This window comes from Salmo trutta, chromosome 23 (assembly GCF_901001165.1).
Source record: "Salmo trutta chromosome 23, fSalTru1.1, whole genome shotgun sequence".
Taxonomy (NCBI): domain Eukaryota; kingdom Metazoa; phylum Chordata; class Actinopteri; order Salmoniformes; family Salmonidae; genus Salmo; species Salmo trutta.
This window is the reverse complement of record NC_042979.1, coordinates 37,006,991-37,024,945: the sequence shown is the minus strand read 5'-3', so window position 1 is coordinate 37,024,945 and position 17,955 is coordinate 37,006,991. Positions and strand designations below refer to the sequence as shown.

The 17,955-nt window shown below is 41.8% G+C and overlaps 1 protein-coding gene across 2 annotated transcripts in view; it reads right to left on the bottom strand.

Annotated features, from left to right (window-relative positions):
* LOC115159960 (volume-regulated anion channel subunit LRRC8A) overlaps positions 1-14,348 on the bottom strand; it is a 31,487-nt gene extending 17,139 nt beyond the window's left edge. Inside the window, exon 1 of one of the 2 annotated variants that reach the window (XM_029710107.1) lies at positions 14,107-14,348. The gene's annotated coding sequence lies outside the window, so the exon portion shown is untranslated. Of the gene's footprint in view, positions 1-7,140; positions 7,195-14,106 lie in introns of those variants that run through there. The other variant, XM_029710108.1, reaches the window with a different exon arrangement.
* Positions 14,349-17,955: the final 3,607 nt, after the last annotated feature.

Genomic DNA, 17,955 nt, shown 5'->3' with positions numbered 1-17,955 from the left:
GTACGGACAATTCCTTCGACCAAATGTTTTTTTGTTTTTTTTAATGGGGTATTGTGTGTAGATTGAGAAAAAAAAACTATTGAATCAATTTTAGGATAAGGTTGTAACATAACATTTTTTGAAAAAGTCAAGGGGTCTGAATACACTGTATATGCAAATAGACAATTGCCATATGGATGTGCCATTCACTTTGAACTAGACTGTTTTTACAGCATGAGTGGTCGTGAGTCAATGCGCTTGTTTTGGGATCAAAGTGAGAGCTACATGTAGTGACGTGTAATTTTGTTCTTATCCTTTGTAAGTTAGTGAGTTATTAGCCCAACTTTAGATCATTTGTAGTCAGGAATTGGGGAGTAATTGCTTCCTACAAGAGCACAAAACATGTATATTTCTAGACATCGTTGAAAAGCAAGTCAGGTAAAATAGCTTTTTTTGTCTTAAAGGGGCAGTATTTTGAGCCAGGCTTGAATAAGCCAAGTAACCAATTGAAAGAGGGTAGAATAATTTATTTGATTCTCTGGAATAAGGGTATGGAAATAATGATGCATTTTCTTTTGTAAAGTGGTTTCTTGCATCAAACAACAATTTCAGTCCGAAATTATATGAAGAGTGCCTTGGTCCTCCTTTCTTTTTGAAGAACAATTTCAGTCCCTTCCTTGTCTGAAGGACCAATGGATAAACAGGTTAATGTCAAGCCCTGCATGTTTTTTTTAGTTAAGACTCATGGAGTGTAGGCCTACATTGAACACCACACATTGGCCGCTACTGTAGGCTGAACCATACAACAGCTATTTCAATGTTAAAATGTTATGGGATGCATTTCCTCCAGTTTTTCTTTTTCTCCCCAATTTCGTGGTATCCAATTGGTAGTTACAGTCTTGTCCCATCGCTGCAACTCCTGTACGGACTCAGGAGAGGCAAAGGTCGAAAGTCGTGCGTCCTCCAAAACAACCCAACCAAGCCGCACTGCTTCTTGACACAATGCCCGCTTAACCCGGAAGCCAGCCGCACCAATGTGTCGGAGGAAACACTGTGCACCTGGCGACCGTGTCAGCGTGCATTGCGCCCATCCCACCACAGGAGTCGCTAGTGCGTGATGGGACAAGAAGATCCCTGCCGGCCAAACCCTCCCCGGACGACGCTGGGCCAATCTCCCGGTGGCGGCCAGCTGCGACAGAGCCTGAACTCGAACCAGGATCTCTAGTGGCACAGCGCCACAGACCACTGCGCCACTCAGGAGTTCTCCATTGTTTGTGATGGTAGGCCACACTGGCAGGCCTACATTATGATCAAATAGCCACAGTAGCTTACTTGACCACTTAAAACTAACTTAAAGTGGATGCAGCCTCAGTGTTCACAGTAAACGCGCGCTGGAAGTTGCACAGAAATTTCAATGTTCAAGTTTGCACTCAGCAGACCTGAAATTTGCTGTGACAAAAAAAAAAAAATGGGAATAATGCTTAGCCTTGTTCTTATAAAATCTAGAGGCGCCGGAGGAGATGGATGCTGTTTTACGGGCTCCTAACCAATTGTGCTATTGTGTGTGTTTTTTCACGTTATTTGTAGCTTGTTTTGTGCATAATGTTTCTGGATATCAGAACAACGACTAGTCTCCTCATACTGGACAAATATTTTTTTAATTTAACGAGTCGGACATGAAGGATTTACACACTTGACAAGGACCAAATCCCAGTCATTCGCATGAAGAGAAGGATATATAGGGGACGTAAGTCAGGGTGCCTTGTAAGAATCCGACTGCGAGTGGGTAACCCGTCTCTACCTTCCGTACTATTAGCCAACGTGCAATCATTGGCTAATAATCTGGATGAGTGCCGATTAAGACTATCCTACCAACGGGACATTAAAAATGGTAATATCTTATGTTTCACAGAGTCGTTGCTGAACGACGACATGGATAACATACAGCTGGCTAGGTTTTCCGTGCATCAGTAAGATAAAAACAGCTGCCTCCGATAAGACAAGTGGCGGCGGTCTGTGTCTATTTGTTAATAACAGCTGGTGCACGAAATCTAATATTAAGGAAGTCTCAAGGTTTTGCTCACCTGAGGTAGAGTATCTCATGATAAGCTGTAGACCACACTATTTACCAAGAGAGTTTATCTATATTTTTAGAAGCCATCTAGGAGGTCGACCGATTATCATTTTTCAACACCGATACCAATTATTGGAGGACCAAAAAAAGCCGATACGGATTAATTGATCGGCCGATTAATCGGTATTGTGTTTTTGGGTCCTCCAATAATCGGTTATTACAAATATATATTTGTAATAATGACAATTACAACAATACTGAATGAACAATGAACACTTATTTTAACTTAATATAATACATGAAATCTATTTAGTCTCAAATAAATAATGAGACATGTTCAATTTGGTTTAATAATGCAAAAACACAGTGTTGGAGAAGAAAGTAAAAGTGCAATATGTGCCATGTTAAAAAGCCAATCTTTAAGTTCCTTGCTCAGAACATATGAAAGCTAGTGGTTCAATGTTCCCAGTTCTTCAATATTCCCAGTTAAGAAGTTTTAAGTTGTAGTTATTATAGGAATTATGACGCGTTTCTCACTATACCATTTGTATTTCATATAACTTTGACTATTGGAAGTTCTAATAGGCACTTTAGTATTGCCAGCCTAATCTCAGGAGTTGATAGGCTTGAAGTCATAAACAGCGCTGTGATTCAAGCATTGCTAAGAGCTGCTGGCAAATGCAGTAAAGTTTGAATGAACGCTTACGAGCCTGCTGGTGCCTACCACTGCTCAGTTGGACTGCTCTATCAAATAGACTTCATTATAATAAACACGAGCCTTTGGTAATTAATATGGTAAAATCCAGAAACTATAATTTCGAAAACAAAACACTTATTCTTTCAGTGAAATACGTAACCGTATTTTATCGAACAGGTGGCAACCCTAAGTCTAAATATTGCTGTTACATTGCACAACCTTCAATGTTATGTCATAATTATGTAAAATTCTGGCAAATTAGTTCGCAATGAGCCAAACGGCCCAAACTGTTGCATTTACCCTGACACTGCGTGCAATGAACGCAAGAGAAGTGACAATTTCCCTAGTTAATTTTGCCTGCTAACATGAATTTATTTTAACTAAAAATGTAGGTTTTAAAAAAAAGATACTTCTGTGTATTGATTTTAAGAAAGGCATCGATGTTTATGCTTAGGTACATTCGTGCAACGATTGTGCCTTTTTCAAAATTGTGCTTTTGTTAAATCATCCCCCGTTTGGCGAAGTAGGCTGTGATTCGATGAGAAATTAACAGGCACCGCATTGATTATATGCAACACAGGACACGCTAGTTAACCTAGTAATATCATCAACCATGTGTAGTTAACTAGTGATTATGTGAAGATTTATCTTTAAAAAAACTGTTTAACGCTATTTAGCAACTTACCTTGGCTCCTTACTGCACTCGCGTAACAGGTGGTCAGCCTACCACACAGTTCTCGTGGAATGCAATGTAATCGGCATCCAAAAATGCACATTACCCATAGTTATGAAAACTTGAAATCGGCCCTAATTAATTGGCTATGCCGATTAATCGGTCGACCTCTACTATTTACCACCACAACCCGATGCTAGCACTAAGACTTCTCTCAACAAAATGTACAGTACCAGCCAAAAGTTTGGACACACCTACTCACCACACTACTTTTTAAAAAAGTGTTCAATATTTGAGATTCTTCAAAGTAGCCACCCTTTGCCTTAATGACAGCATTGCACACTCTTGGCATTCTCTCAACCAGCTTCATGAGGAATGCTCAAGTGCTGAGCACTTGTTGGAATGCTGTGGTAGTGATGCTGGTTTAGCGTGCCTTGAACACTAAATCAGAGTGTCACCAGCAAAGCAACCCCACACCTCCTCCATGCTTCACGGTGGGAACCACACATGCGGAGATCATCCGTTCACCTACTCTGCGTCTCACAAAGACACAGCGGTTGGAACCAAAAATCTCACATTTGGACTCAGAGGAAAGGACAGATTTCCACCAGTTTAATGTCTGTTGCTCGTGTTTCTTGGCCCAAGCAAGTCTTCTTATTATTCGTGTCCTTTAGTAGTGGTTTCTTTGCAGCAATTCAACCATGAAGGACTGATTCAGTCTCCTCTGAACAGATGTGTCTGCTACTTGAACTCTGAAGCATTTATTTGGACTGCAATTTCTGAGGCTGATAGCTCTAATTAACTTATCCTCTGCAGCAGAGGTAACTCTAGGTCTTCCTTTCCTGTGGCAGTTCTCATGAGAGACAGTTTCATCATAGCGATTGATGGTTTTTGCGACTACACTTGAAGAAACTTTCAAAGTTCTTAATTTTCCGGATTGACTGACCTTCATGTATTAAAGTAATGATGGACTGTTGTTTCTCTGCTTATTTGAGCTGTTCTTGCCATAATATGGACTTGGTCTTTTACCAAATAGGGGTATCACAACTGATTGGCTCAAACACATTAAGGAAAGAAATTCTACAAATTAACTTTTAACAAAGCACACCTGTAAATTGAAATGCATTCCAGGTGACTAACTCATGAAGCTGGTTGAGAGAATGCCAAGAGTGTGCAAAGCTGTCAAGGCAAAGGGTGGCTACTTTGAAGAATTCCAAATATATTTTATATTTGACATTGTGTAACACTTTTTTGGTTACTACGTGATTCCATGTGTTATTTCACAGTTTTGATGTCTTCACTATTATTTTACATTGTAGAAAATAGTAAAGAATAAGATAAAATCCCTTGAATGAGTAGGTGTTCAAACTTTTGACTGGTACTGTATAAAAACATACACAAAAAAATCTGTGGCTATATATATATATATATATATATATATATATATATATATATATATATTAATTTAATTTATTAATTTAACCTTTATTTAACCAGGTAGGCAAGTTGAGAACAAGTTCTCATTTACAATTGCGACCTGGCCAAGATAAAGCAAGCAGTTTGGCACATACAACACAGAGTTACACATGGAGTAAAACAAACAGAGTCAATAATATAGTAGAAAAATAAGTCTATATACAAAGTGAGCAAATGAGGTGTGATAAGGGAGGTAAAGGCAAAAAAGGCCATGGTGGCGAAGTAAATACAACATAGCAAGTAAAACACTGGAATGGTAGATTTGCAGTGGAAGAAAGCGCAAAGTAGAAATAATGGGGTGCAAAGGAGCAAAATAAATAAATAAATAAATAAATAAATACAGTAGGGGAAGAGGTAGTTGTTTGGGCTAAATTATAGATGGACTATGTACAGGAGCAGTAATCTTTGAGCTGCTCTGACAGCTGGTGCTTAAAGCTAGTGCTTAAAGCTAGTGAGGGAGAAGTGTTTCCAGTTTCAGAGATTTTTGTAGTTCGTTCCAGTCATTGGCAGCAGAGAACTGGAAGGAGAGGTGGCCGAAGGAGGAATTGGCTTTGGGGGTGACCAGAGAGATATACCTGCTGGAGCGCGTGCTACAGGTGGGTGCTGCTATGGTGACCAGCGAGCTGAGATAATGGGGAACTTTACCTAGCAGGGTCTTGTAGATGACCTGGAGCCAGTGGGATTGGCGACGAGTATGAAGCGAGGGCCAGCCAACGAGAGCGTACAGGTCGCAGTGGTGGTAGTATATGGGGCTTTGGTGACAAAACGGATGGCACTGTGATAGACTGCATCCAATTTATTGAGTAGGGTATTGGAGGCTATTTTGTAAATGACATCGCCGAAGTCGAGGATCGGTAGGATGGCCAGTTTTACGAGGGTGTTTGGCAGCATGAGTGAAAAATGCTTTGTTGTGAAATAGGAAGCCAATTCTAGATTTAACTTTGGATTGGAGATGTTTGATGTGAGTCTGGAAGGAGAGTTTACAGTCTAACCAGACACCTAGGTATTTGTCCACATATTCTAAGTCAGAACCGTCCAGAGTAGTGATGCTGAACGGGCGGGCAGGTGCAGGCAGCGATCGGTTGAAGAGCATGCATTTAGTTTTACTTGTATTTAAGAACAGTTGGAGGCCACGGAAGGAGAGTTGTATGGCATTGAAGCTCGTCTGGAGGGTTGTTAACATAGTGTCCAAAGAAGGGCCAGAAGTATACAGAATGGTGTCGTCTGCGTAGAGGTGGATCAGAGACTCACCAGCAGCAAGAGCGACATCACTGATGTATACAGAGAAAAGAGTCGGCCCAAGAATTGAACCCTGTGGCACCCCCATAGAGACTGCCAGAGGCCCGGACAACAGGCCCTCCGATTTGACACACTGAACTCTATCAGAGAAGTAGTTGGTGAACCAGGCGAGGCAATCATTTGAGAAACCAAGGCTGTTAAGTCTGCCGATGAGGATGTGGTGATTGACAGAGTCGAAAGCCTTGGCCAGGTCAATGAATACGGCTGCACAGTATTGTTTCTTATCGATGGCGGTTAAGATATCGTTTAGGACCTTGAGCCTGGCTGAGGTGCACCCATGACCAGCTCTGAAACCAGATTTCAGAGCGGAGAAGGTGCGGTGGGATTCGAAATGGTCGGTAATCTGTTTGTTGACTTGGCTTTCGAAGACTTTAGAGAGGCAGGGTAGGATAGTTATAGGTCTGTAGCAGTTTGGGTCAAGAGTGTCCCCCCTCTTTGAAGAGGGGGATGACCGCAGCTGCTTTCCAATCTTTGGGAATCTCAGACGACACGAAAGAGAGGTATAACAGGCTAGTAATAGGGGTTGCAACAATTTCGGCAGATAATTTTAGAAAGAAAGGGTCCAGATTGTCTAGTCCAGCTGATTTGTAGGGGTCCAGATTTTGCAGCTCTTTCAGAACATCAGCTGACTGGATTTGGGAGAAGGAGAAATGGAGAAATTGTTTACGGCTTTGGGGTGGTACCTGGTAGGTTTATTGATAATTTGTGAGATTGAGGGCATCAAGCTTAGATTGTAGGATGGTTGGGGTGTTAAGCATGTCCCAGTTTAGGTCACCTAGCAGCACGAACTCTGAAGATAGATGGGGGGCAATCAGTTCACATATGTTGTCCAGAGCACAGCTGGGAGCAGAGGGTGGTCTATAGCAGGCGGCAACGGTGAGAGACTTGTTTTTAGAGAGGTGGATTTTTAAAAGAAGAAGTTCAAATTGTTTGGGTACAGACCTGGATAGTAGCCTGCAGAGTTCTGTCCTATCTCTGCAGTAGATTGCAACACCACCCACTTTGGCCGTTCTATCTTGTCTGAAAATGTAGTTAGGGATGGAGATTTCAGAGTTTTTGGTGGTCTTCCTAAGCCAGGATTCAGACACGGCTAGGACATCCGGGTTGGCAGAGTGTGCTAAAGCAGTGAATAAAACAAACTTAGGGAGGAGGTTTCTAATGTTAACATGCATGAAACCAAGGCTATTACGGTTACAGAAGTCATCAAAAGAGAGCGCCTGGGGAATAGGAGTGGAGCTAGGCACTGCAGGGCCTGGATTCACCTCTACATCGCCAGAGTAACAGAGGAGGAGTAGGATAAGGGTACGGCTGAAAGCTATGAGAATTGGTTGTCTAGGACATCCGGAACAGAGAGTAAAAGGAGCAGATTTCTGGGGGCGATAAACTAGCTTTAAGGTATAATGTACTGACAAAGATATGGTAGGATGTGAATACAGTGGAGGTAAACCTAGGCATTGAGTGATGAGAGATATTGTCTCTAGAAACATCATTGAAACCAGGTGATGTCATAGCATGTGTGGGTGGAGGAACTGAGAGGTTGGATAAGGTATAATGAGCAGGGCTAGAGGCTCTACAGTGAAATAAGCCAATAAACACTACCCAGAACAGCAATGGACAAGGCATATTGACATTAAGGAGAGGGATAGCTGATGACCGCCAACCGTGGTTAGATTAATTCTAACGTTCGCTAGTTAACTGGCTAGCCTCCCTGGCGGCTAGCCTCCCTGGCGGCTAGCCTCCCTGGCGGCTAGCCTCCCTGGCGGCTAGCCTCCCTGGCGGCTAGCCTCCCTGGCGGCTAGCCTCCCTGGCGGCTAGCTTCTGTTGTGGATTTCAGATTTTAGGTAAATAATACTTTTATTTTTAAATTGGTGAGGCGGGTTGCAGAAGAGTGTTTTGAAGTTGAGTTTCTAGAAAAAAATATATAAAAAATATGCGAAGATGTAAATATATATACGGGACACGACAAGACGAGGATGTCTGACTGCTATGCCATCTTGGATTGGATTTAGCAGTGGCGTAAATGCATATAGGGGAAACACTGCGGTTTAACCCCGACACGCTACTTAATGAAAAGATCCCAAAATTGAGAATATACTGAAGCTTAGAGTGCCCACCCTCAGCAGAGCCTGTGATACTGCTGATTAGATAACCCTCGCAGTAAGATATTTCCTGTTTCCTCTTTGTATGCTTGAGGTCAGATGTGGTGGAGTGGGTGGTGTAGACAGTTTATAACTTCTTCAGTTCTGTCTCTCCCGCTCTCCATGTGCCCCTCCCCATGCAATGTGGTTGATGGACGCTAACAGAGGCTCATCCAGTCCAAATCAGTATGCCAGGCAGGAGCCTGAGCCATGTAGCCATCTTAAGTCTGCCTCTCTCTCTCTCTTTGGATCGCTGCCCTCTCATGCAGCAACTCCCAGTTTGTCAGAAATAAGTCTAGTTATAACACTGACTGGAGACCGAACAAAAACTAGTCCGTTTCCCTCTACTCTTATTTTATTTTAATTTTCAGAATCAAGTTGCCTATAAAGTGACATTTTAGTTCTCATATTTCCAGTTGTAGACTTCTACGTTTGCATCAGAGCGCATAAATTACTGATACTGTGTGCGAGCCCGGGTGACTCAAACACCCCGTCACACAGCCTTTCAGTTCACGTACAGCAGCTTCACAGTGAGCACTATCAGGCAGATCTGACACTTTAAGGGTACGTCACTCAGATCATTATGTAGCAGCTTGATAAATATTTTCTGTTTGCCCGTGTGGGTCAGAGTAACCTAGATGTGTCCGGTCTGCTCAGGTTCAGACAGTATAAAACATATGGAGATCTGCCCAACAACAGTACACCCAATATCCCTCCTCTCTGTCTTCCCCATCCGTCTGGTCCCCTGGCACACCTACTTAATTAACCTCCCAAGAATGTCTGATAGAACTGCAACTGCATTTCAAAGTTTCCCTGACAGTTGCCTGACATGGAATTGGGTTAGTATTCAAGTTTAGGCAGGTACTGTAGAATCTTAACTAAAGTTATTCCCCAGGTGGATTGATCGAGGTAATCTGATCCTCTTGGCTGCAGCAAGCTGAAAGTAAACTAACAGAAGGGCCCTTGTGTAAAAATGGGGGTACAGGGGATAAATCCCGGGACACAATTTTCACAGCACTTTGTGATCGAACATGTGATTTGTGATCCAACACAAAGTGATCCAACATGCATAAAAAGTATTTACATGCAACAGAAATGATTAACCCAAAAATAGATTAGAAAACAATGATTTTAGTCGATGTGACTCTGTAAAACTATTTTTTTAAATCATGTTAGCCAGCTAACTAGCTAGCAAGAGTGGCAAGCTTAGCTAGCTGACGTGTACGTGCTGACGTATCACCGCCCAGGATATGTTCTCTTGAGCATGGTGGAATGTGAATGCACCTCAACCAATGAAAACATGCCCCCCACAGCAACTCCACCCCGTTCCATGTGCGGCAGCCTGGGTTACTTGCTGTGACTTGGAAAAGCATGCACAGTTTAGGCAACAGGGTGGTGAAAGTGCACAGTCATGAGCTTGATACACCTTTCCAATAACTATCAAGGGTCTTAAATTTGTATGCTAGGGACAAGATGATCGGTGATTAGCTGCCACATCCATCTCATCAAATAATCTGTCCAATGTCCACTTAAATCAGCGAACTGCTGTCGAAAGAGTATGCGTGAAAACCAGATTGGGCAAGTTTGCCATTTATCGCAACAGTTTGTCTGAGAAAACTATCAGAGTGGAAAATTAAATGGAAACACATTCAACTCATGTTTTATATTCAGTACATGAAAACTTAAGCGCAAAAGTGTTTTATGTGCACTACGTCATCACGCACAGTCGCAACAAAGTCAGTCTGGTGGAAACACCTCCGGTGTGGAAATCCGCATATGTTTTAAAGCAGATTTTATAATATTTGCATGAAAATCTGGGATAAATTCAATGGACCAACTAGGTTTCTATTTAATGTGGACGCATTCAAAAAGCCTGCCCCCAGTGTCCGGTCTGGAGAGCAAAGTCATGGGCTCTGCTGGTGGGTTACTGCATAGCAACCTAGCAGTGCCAAAAGCCCTGGTCTGCCCTAGAAAGCCTAAGTAAATTACAAATCTGCAGGAAGGTCAAACCAAAAATGCAGACGGACGCTTTGGGCTCAAAAATGTGTTTATTATGATCAAGTTCCATCCCCACAGTGAATTATTTTAAAGTTTGCTACAAAATGACTACATTGACCATGATCCTTTGCTAGTTACGTCCACTTTCACCATGATCCTTAGCAATTTTTTTATGCCAGTCAGCCCCATTCAGCAATATGTAACGCTTCAAATTCAAATACTTCCAGCTTCATAAGCGATCTTGAGTTTTCAATACGAATACCTAGATGACATCAGCGCTGTCACTATCTACTGGTTTTAATGTCTATGGAAAAATGTCACGAACGGGCTGATGGAAACAGGAAATGCCGGTACAATTTTATAAATGCAGACAGACAATTTGTTCATTCGACATGGTGGGATCTTTTTACATTTTTTGTGTTGGTAAAATAAATTAACCGAAAAACAGAAGTGTTAATGCCTTCATGAGCAAACATTCACATATCATATTGAAGTAAACTTGGAGTCAAACTTCACAAGGTGGTGAAAGTGCACAGTGATGAGCTTGATGATCCTTTCCAATAAAAGAGAGTATTTTATTCTGGTGACATGACGATTTACGCTTGGACAAATAAAAAAGTTTTATCCATAATATTCTCATCATGTAGGTAGCCTACTCACACTGTACCGAGCTGTTGGCTAGCACGATTCAAGAACAGAGTGGGCACATTTGATATAATAACACTTTTTGTAACAGTTGTGACAAAACCATCAGTAGAGTTGAAAATGCTATGGAAACCCATTTAACTTGCATTTTTTATTTGTTACATGGGAATTTAACCACAAGACGTGTATGTGCACTATGTCACCGCCCACAACCTTTTATCCGCTTGATGGAAAGGCATCTCTGGTTAGTCTGAACAGCCGCTTGTGGCCGCTTTTCTCCACTAACGTTTGGACTTGGCTCATCGTACTCTAGCGACTCCTTGAGACGGGTCGGGTGCCTGCAGGCTGACCCCAGTCGCCAGTTGAACAGTGATTCCTCCGACACATTGGTGCGGCTGGCTTCCAGGTTAAGCAGGCGGGTGTTTTAAGGAGTGTGGTTTGGCGGGTCATGTGTCAGAGGACCTTGGCCTCTCCCGTGCCCGTTAGGGAGTTGCAGGGATGAGACAAGATCGTAAACACGAAATTGGGGAAAAAAAGGGGAGGAAAAAATACACACAAGTTAAGACAATGTGAAATATTTATAGGACCAGCGCCGTTGCAGATTCTACAGGATTAGCATTTAAAACACGACCGGCGGTCGGAAAAGCAAGTAATAAAGTGGCTGTAGATCATTTGAAAAAATGTTAAATGAATAGAATGACTAAAACGGGTAGGTACGAGTTTGTTGAGTAGTTCGCTGAAATTCACTATGATTGTGTTTATTTTCCACTTTGATGGTGAACTTTCTGTACTGCTAACATTCACTTCGTTTTTAAGTCCGGCACTGGTCCAATGAATTTGTTTATTTTCGAACACTTCTGCATGTAATTATTTTGTTAACTTCAACCTAGGACAACAACAGGAAAAACAATTAGCCACTCTAGCATGGTGGTGGAACATTTTGTTTTAATAAAGACAGTACACATATTTTCCATATTTTCTTTTCCACCGAAGGGCCATTAAATCGAGTTAAAGAAAGAAACCGACGCCTTTGCAGCCTGAATAAAGGATGTTTTATGTATGAACCGGTCGCCAGGGTACACGAGTGTATTACCGGCTGTGCAGCAAATGACAAACGACGTAAGGAATAATAGCAGCAGGGCTAACCTCTGGTAGGAAAATGCTCATTTGTTTTATGCAGATTTTAGAATATTCACATGAATACTAGCTAGTTTCTCACCCAGTGGCATATGGGCTATTTAGTTGAACGCTGATGCCGCCCCATGATAAGCAGTACCAACTTTGTCAAATATTGTCCATGTCTGCATGTCTCTCCAGGATGCTGTTGGAGAGAAGCACCACTGCTGTGCTCCACCAATGTTCCAAAAAAATGATCAAACCAAGATCATGTAGCCAATAGCCCAGGGGTTCTCAAAGTGGGGTCTGAGGACAAGGTACTGCAGGGGGTCTGTGGACAGATCTCGAAATATAAAGAAACAATCATTTGTAAATGAATGTTACTAACAGATTAAACTAATTTAGGCCATGGTATCCATGGAATAAGTTCAGTAATACAATATTATTAATCTACAATTTATGTTCTTAACCATGGGAAACTTGGGCCTGTGAGGATCACAGGGATATTGGAATCCACAGTACTCCCCCAGTTATACATTTTAACGCAATACTTTCTGTATTCCCACAATTCTTATAATTTTTTTATATTTTTTATACATAATGCACTGTAATTTAAGGTAACTGTCCAGTGAAAGTCTTACTTAAAAGTTCATATGCTGTTAACTCATACCCAAATAATATTGTTGGCTCAGCCTATACTTAGTGGTCAAATCATAAATTGGAGAATTATTATTTTTACATCTCTAACTTATCTCAAACAGACTTTTTCAAAAATGCTTTCCATTTCCGAATTGAGGATGATGCTGGCCAATCAGCAGTGTACCTGCATGAATATTTTGAATGACTGATATATGCTCACACCATTCTGTTGTTGGGGTACATTCCAAGACAGAAAATATCATTTTTTTTTATCATACTTAATTGCATTTTTTTTGTGCAGAAAACTATTTCACTCATATTATAACTAATTATAGGTCATATTTCATGGACACTGGAAACACTGGACAGTTACTTTAAGCTTTAAAACTGCAAAATTCTCTCTGCTTCATGGCAAAATGTGTAGAATTGCAGGAAATTTGCTTAAAAACTGCAACATTTTCTCTCCAATGCCTACAAGCTGGCCTTTAAAAATGTTCTTCCCAGGGCCTGAGAGACTTGGTTCTTCCTGCCATGCACTCCCTTCCCTGTATGCTATTCTTTTCTCACTCGAGTTGTGCTGATTATGAGGTTTATGAATTTGCCATCACAAATGGGGTCCCAAAAAGTTTGAAAACCCCTACTAGCCTACGGTAGAAAGAGTGTCGTTTTCTGTAGCCTACTGGCTGGAGAATTACATTTAATCACAATATCATGAGATACACGTTTTACATCATGCACGTTAATCCGATCAAATAGCCTAACCTAAATGGCGCCCAATCAATAAAAAAATGCGTTTAGTTGTGAATATGACATGTTACCAAACAATATTGGCCTATCCTAAAAACAGGACAAATCAAAGTAATATTGACAATATCTGGAAAAATAAATAAAGTCAGGATACTCACAACGGCTAAACTGTCCAGGAAATTCGCCCCGTGTGCTAAATTGTCATGTTAAATCAGTGATTTCAGGTTTGTAGACCCATTTATCCATTTGGGGAATTGCATCATAGCGAGAAAAAAATACCTCTGCATGTCTCGCTGTGTAAAGACATTGATTTCATGGATTCTCAGGATAAATCTTGATAAAGTTGGGTAGTTGATATTCAGACCCAAAATTATTAGTCTCGGAAATAAGGATTAATGAATCTGCCGATTTAAACGATAGGCCTACTACATTTATGTGTATTCATAAAATGCCATTGCGGGCCACACCGTAGGCTACACTATTCTAGTTTTGCGGGGCAGGGTGGCACATTTTTTGTCTCGCCTAGGGCGGCAGAAACGATGTATATACACAAGAGTCGACATTTCTCTATGAACATGCTGCGATATGGACTGTCGTAATGTAGCATTTTATAGTTCGTACTCACCTAATTTGTTACAATAACTGTCTTTCGCCTCTTCCGCACATAAGTGATACATTTCTTAATGTTTCACAGAATGGACATATTTACGTTCACACACCATTCGCAGCAACAGAAAATACTCGGGAGGCAGCTGTCTCCACCCAGGAAGTTGGATCATAATAACATGGTACCAGAGGGTTTCCACTGGGCTCGTTTGAGTGGTAAGTCTAAAGCAACCGACTGTAGACGAATGTCGAGGAGTGTAGTCAGGGGAGGTGTATCTGCGACAACCGACAGTAGGATATTAATGTGGTTTTCCAACAGCAAGCCTCAGATCAACATGACAGTGTTGCTTATAAAAAAAATCTTTATAATGTCGATATTAACATGTCTTTAACCCCTGTATCACACCCTCACAAACTGAAATCATGTGCCTACATTGCACAATCATTTAGTGAGAGCACGCCCGCGTGGGTCAAACAAAATCTCCCATAATGATTGAGGGGATTCAATTAATCTGGCCCCGGGTGTGAGCCAGGTGCCCGTTCAAAGCACACAGCAAAGTAGACTCAACACAAAACTGACGTAATTAAGCACGTGGAAAATGAATAGGATTCTGTGATTTCACATGCAAAGTGATTGCTTTTGATAAAAACGCTTTATTATGAAAACTATTTTGAAAATTGAAACATATTTTATGGAAAAGAGATGTTGTATGTTTCTGGACGATGCACCATGCTGCCTTGTTGACAACATGAGCGAGCAGTGCACATTACTGTTAGATTTGAGAAGGCACTCCTCCCCCACCGTGTTTGCCCGTTCATGTAAGGGGCCATAGACCGGTACCCCGTAGCGCTGCATAAACGAATCCGCTCATTTGTTGCCAGTAGAGCCTCCCACAATGCAGGTGATGGTTGCAGGATATAGTTGGTGAAGAGCCACTTGCAGAAATTTGCAGTAGACTGCAGTCACTTACTTCATGACCTTTGATCACATGGTTTTTGTAGTTCATGCAGTCATCATGTAGGTGAAAGTCAGACATTTGTATCCCCATAATGCATCACACTTTGGAAGGCGTTGACTAACGATTGTCACCAACTTGACAAAAGTTAGCCGCTCGAACGCGCCCATTCACATGCTCCCTGAAAAGCTGTAGTAATAAAGCAAATAATTCACTAGAAGGGAAATGAGTTGATTGAAGTTATTGATGATGCCAATTATTCATGACAATCAGGCTGAGCAAGCTAATGTGCTTATTATCTGATTTCGAAATAACCACGTATCTGAACTGAGTGGAGACTAGAGTATTTGGAGTGAACCTCCTCTGTGCAGTCAATACTTAAAAAATGTAAATGTTTAAACCTTACCGTGCACCTACCTATTTTTCTCCTCTGTTGTTGCATGCCTTTCTTTGTTTTATTAAAAAGTATGGATTTCAGCTAACAATCAAATACAAGCACATTTTTCCTCCATGCTGTTGCCATGCACATTATTCCGAGAGGGGGCACGAAGTACATGTGGATGGATGAGGGGGGTGACGACGACAGCTATTTATTGCAATCTGAAAACATGTGATGGCAGTAAATGAATTGCATGACAATGGGCCTCAGGATCATCACGGTAACTCTGTGCATTCAAATTGCCATCGATAAAATGCAATTGTGTTTATCTTTAGCTTATGCATGCCCATACCATAACCCCCCTGCCACCATGGGGAACTCTGTTCACAACGTTGACATCAGCAAACCACTCTCCCACATGATGCCATACACACTGTCTGCCATTTGCCCGGGACAGTTGAAACCTGGATGCCAGTGGCCATTCTCCAGCATGCCAGTGGTCATCAAAGGTGAGCATTTGCCCACTGAAGTCGGTTATGACACCGAACTGCAGTCAGTTCAAGTCCCTGGTCAGGACAACGAGCACTCAGATGAGCTTCCCTGAGACTGTTTCTGACAGTTTGTGAAGAAATTCTTCGGTTGTGCAAAACCCACAGTTTCATCAGCTGTACGGGTGGCTGGTCTCAGATGATCTTGCAGGTGAAGAAGCCAGATGTGGAGGTCCTGGGCTGGCGTGGTTACACGTGGCCTGCGGTTGTGAGGCCGGTTGGACGTACTGCCAAATTCTCTAAAATGACGTTGGAGACGGCTTATGCTAGAGAAATTAACATTCAATTCTCTGGCAACAGATCCCCTAGGGGTCCACGGCCCTGCAGCGCCCCAACCCAACACACCCCACGCAGCTTTAGGATCTTAGTGAAACATTCATTATTGGTTTCAGGTGTGTTAGGCCAAGGCCAGAGTGACATCCAACAGCACGGCAGACTCCCAGGGCCAGGTCTAAGCCCAGCAGGGCAGGGATTGCCTAAAAAGATTTCTCCCATGACGTGGGCATGTTTTCAATACAGACTCCTTTGTTGTACAGTATTCCATATAAGGCATCCAGACCTTATGAAAGTTGCACAATGTTCCCTTAATCTTGTAATGAATCAAATCTAGTGATACATAACTTGACATTTATTCCATCCATTGTGGGAGGATAACCAACCTTCCAATTAATGGCAATGCATTTCTTAGCTGCTATAAATGCTAGGTTACACAATTTATTTTGATAAGTCTCCAGTATCAACATTTCCAAGCAAACAAAAATAGGGAGAAGTGAGAATCTGTAGACATGCTGAGATAAAAGAACATACTCTTTGTCGGAATTCAGCCAGCCTTCACAAGACGGTAACATATGCAAATATGTCCCCTTTTGTGTTTTACACCTCCAGCAGAATAATTCAATTTCTGAGTGCATGATGTTCAGTTTCACTGGCATGTACAGTGTCTTGCAAAAATATTCACCCCCTTGGCATTTTTCCTATTTTGTTGCATTACAACCTGTAATTGAAATAGGTTTTTATTTGGATTTCATGTAATGGACATACACAAAGTAATCCAAATTGGTGGAGTGAAATAAAAAAAATAACTTGTTTCAATTTTTTATTTTTATATAAATAAACGGAAAAGTGGTGGGTGCATATGTATTCACCCCCTTTGCTATGATGTCCCTAAATAAGATCTGGTGCAACCAATTACCTTCAGAAGTCACATAAGTAGTTAGATTGCACACAGGTGGACTTTAAGTGTCACATGATCTGTCACATGATCTCAGTATATATACACCTGTTCTGAAAGGCCCCAGAGTCTGCAACACCACTAAGCAAGGGGCACCACCAAGCAAACGGCACCATGAAGACCAAGGAGCTCGCCAAACAGGCCAGGGACAAAGTTGTGATGAAGTACAGATCAAGGTTGGGTTATAAAAAAATATTAGAAACTTTGAACATCCCACAGAGCACCATTAAATCCATTATTAAAAAATGGAAAGAATATGGCACCACAACAAACCAGCCAAGAGAGGGCCACCCACCAAAACTCACAGACCAGGCAAGGAGGGCATTAATCAGAGATGCAACAAAGAGACCAAAGATAACCCAGAAGGAGCTGCAAAGCTCCACAGCGGAGATTGGAGTATCTGTCCATAGGACCACTTTAAGCCGTACCCAGAGCTGAGCTTTAAGGAAGAGTGGCCAGAAAAAAAGCCATTACTTAAAGAAAAAATGGTGTTCGCCAAAAGGCATGTGGGAGACTCCCCAAACATATGGAAGAAGGTACTCTGGTCAGATGAGACTAAAATTGAGCTTTTTGGCCAAAACGCTGTCTGGCGCAAACCCAACACCTCATCACCCCAAGAACACCATCCCCACAGTGAAGCATGGTGGTGGCAGCATCATGCTGTGGGTATGTTTTTCATCAGGGACTGGGAAACTAGTCAGAATTGAAGGAATGATGGATGGCGCTAAACACAGTGAGATTCTTGAGGGAAATC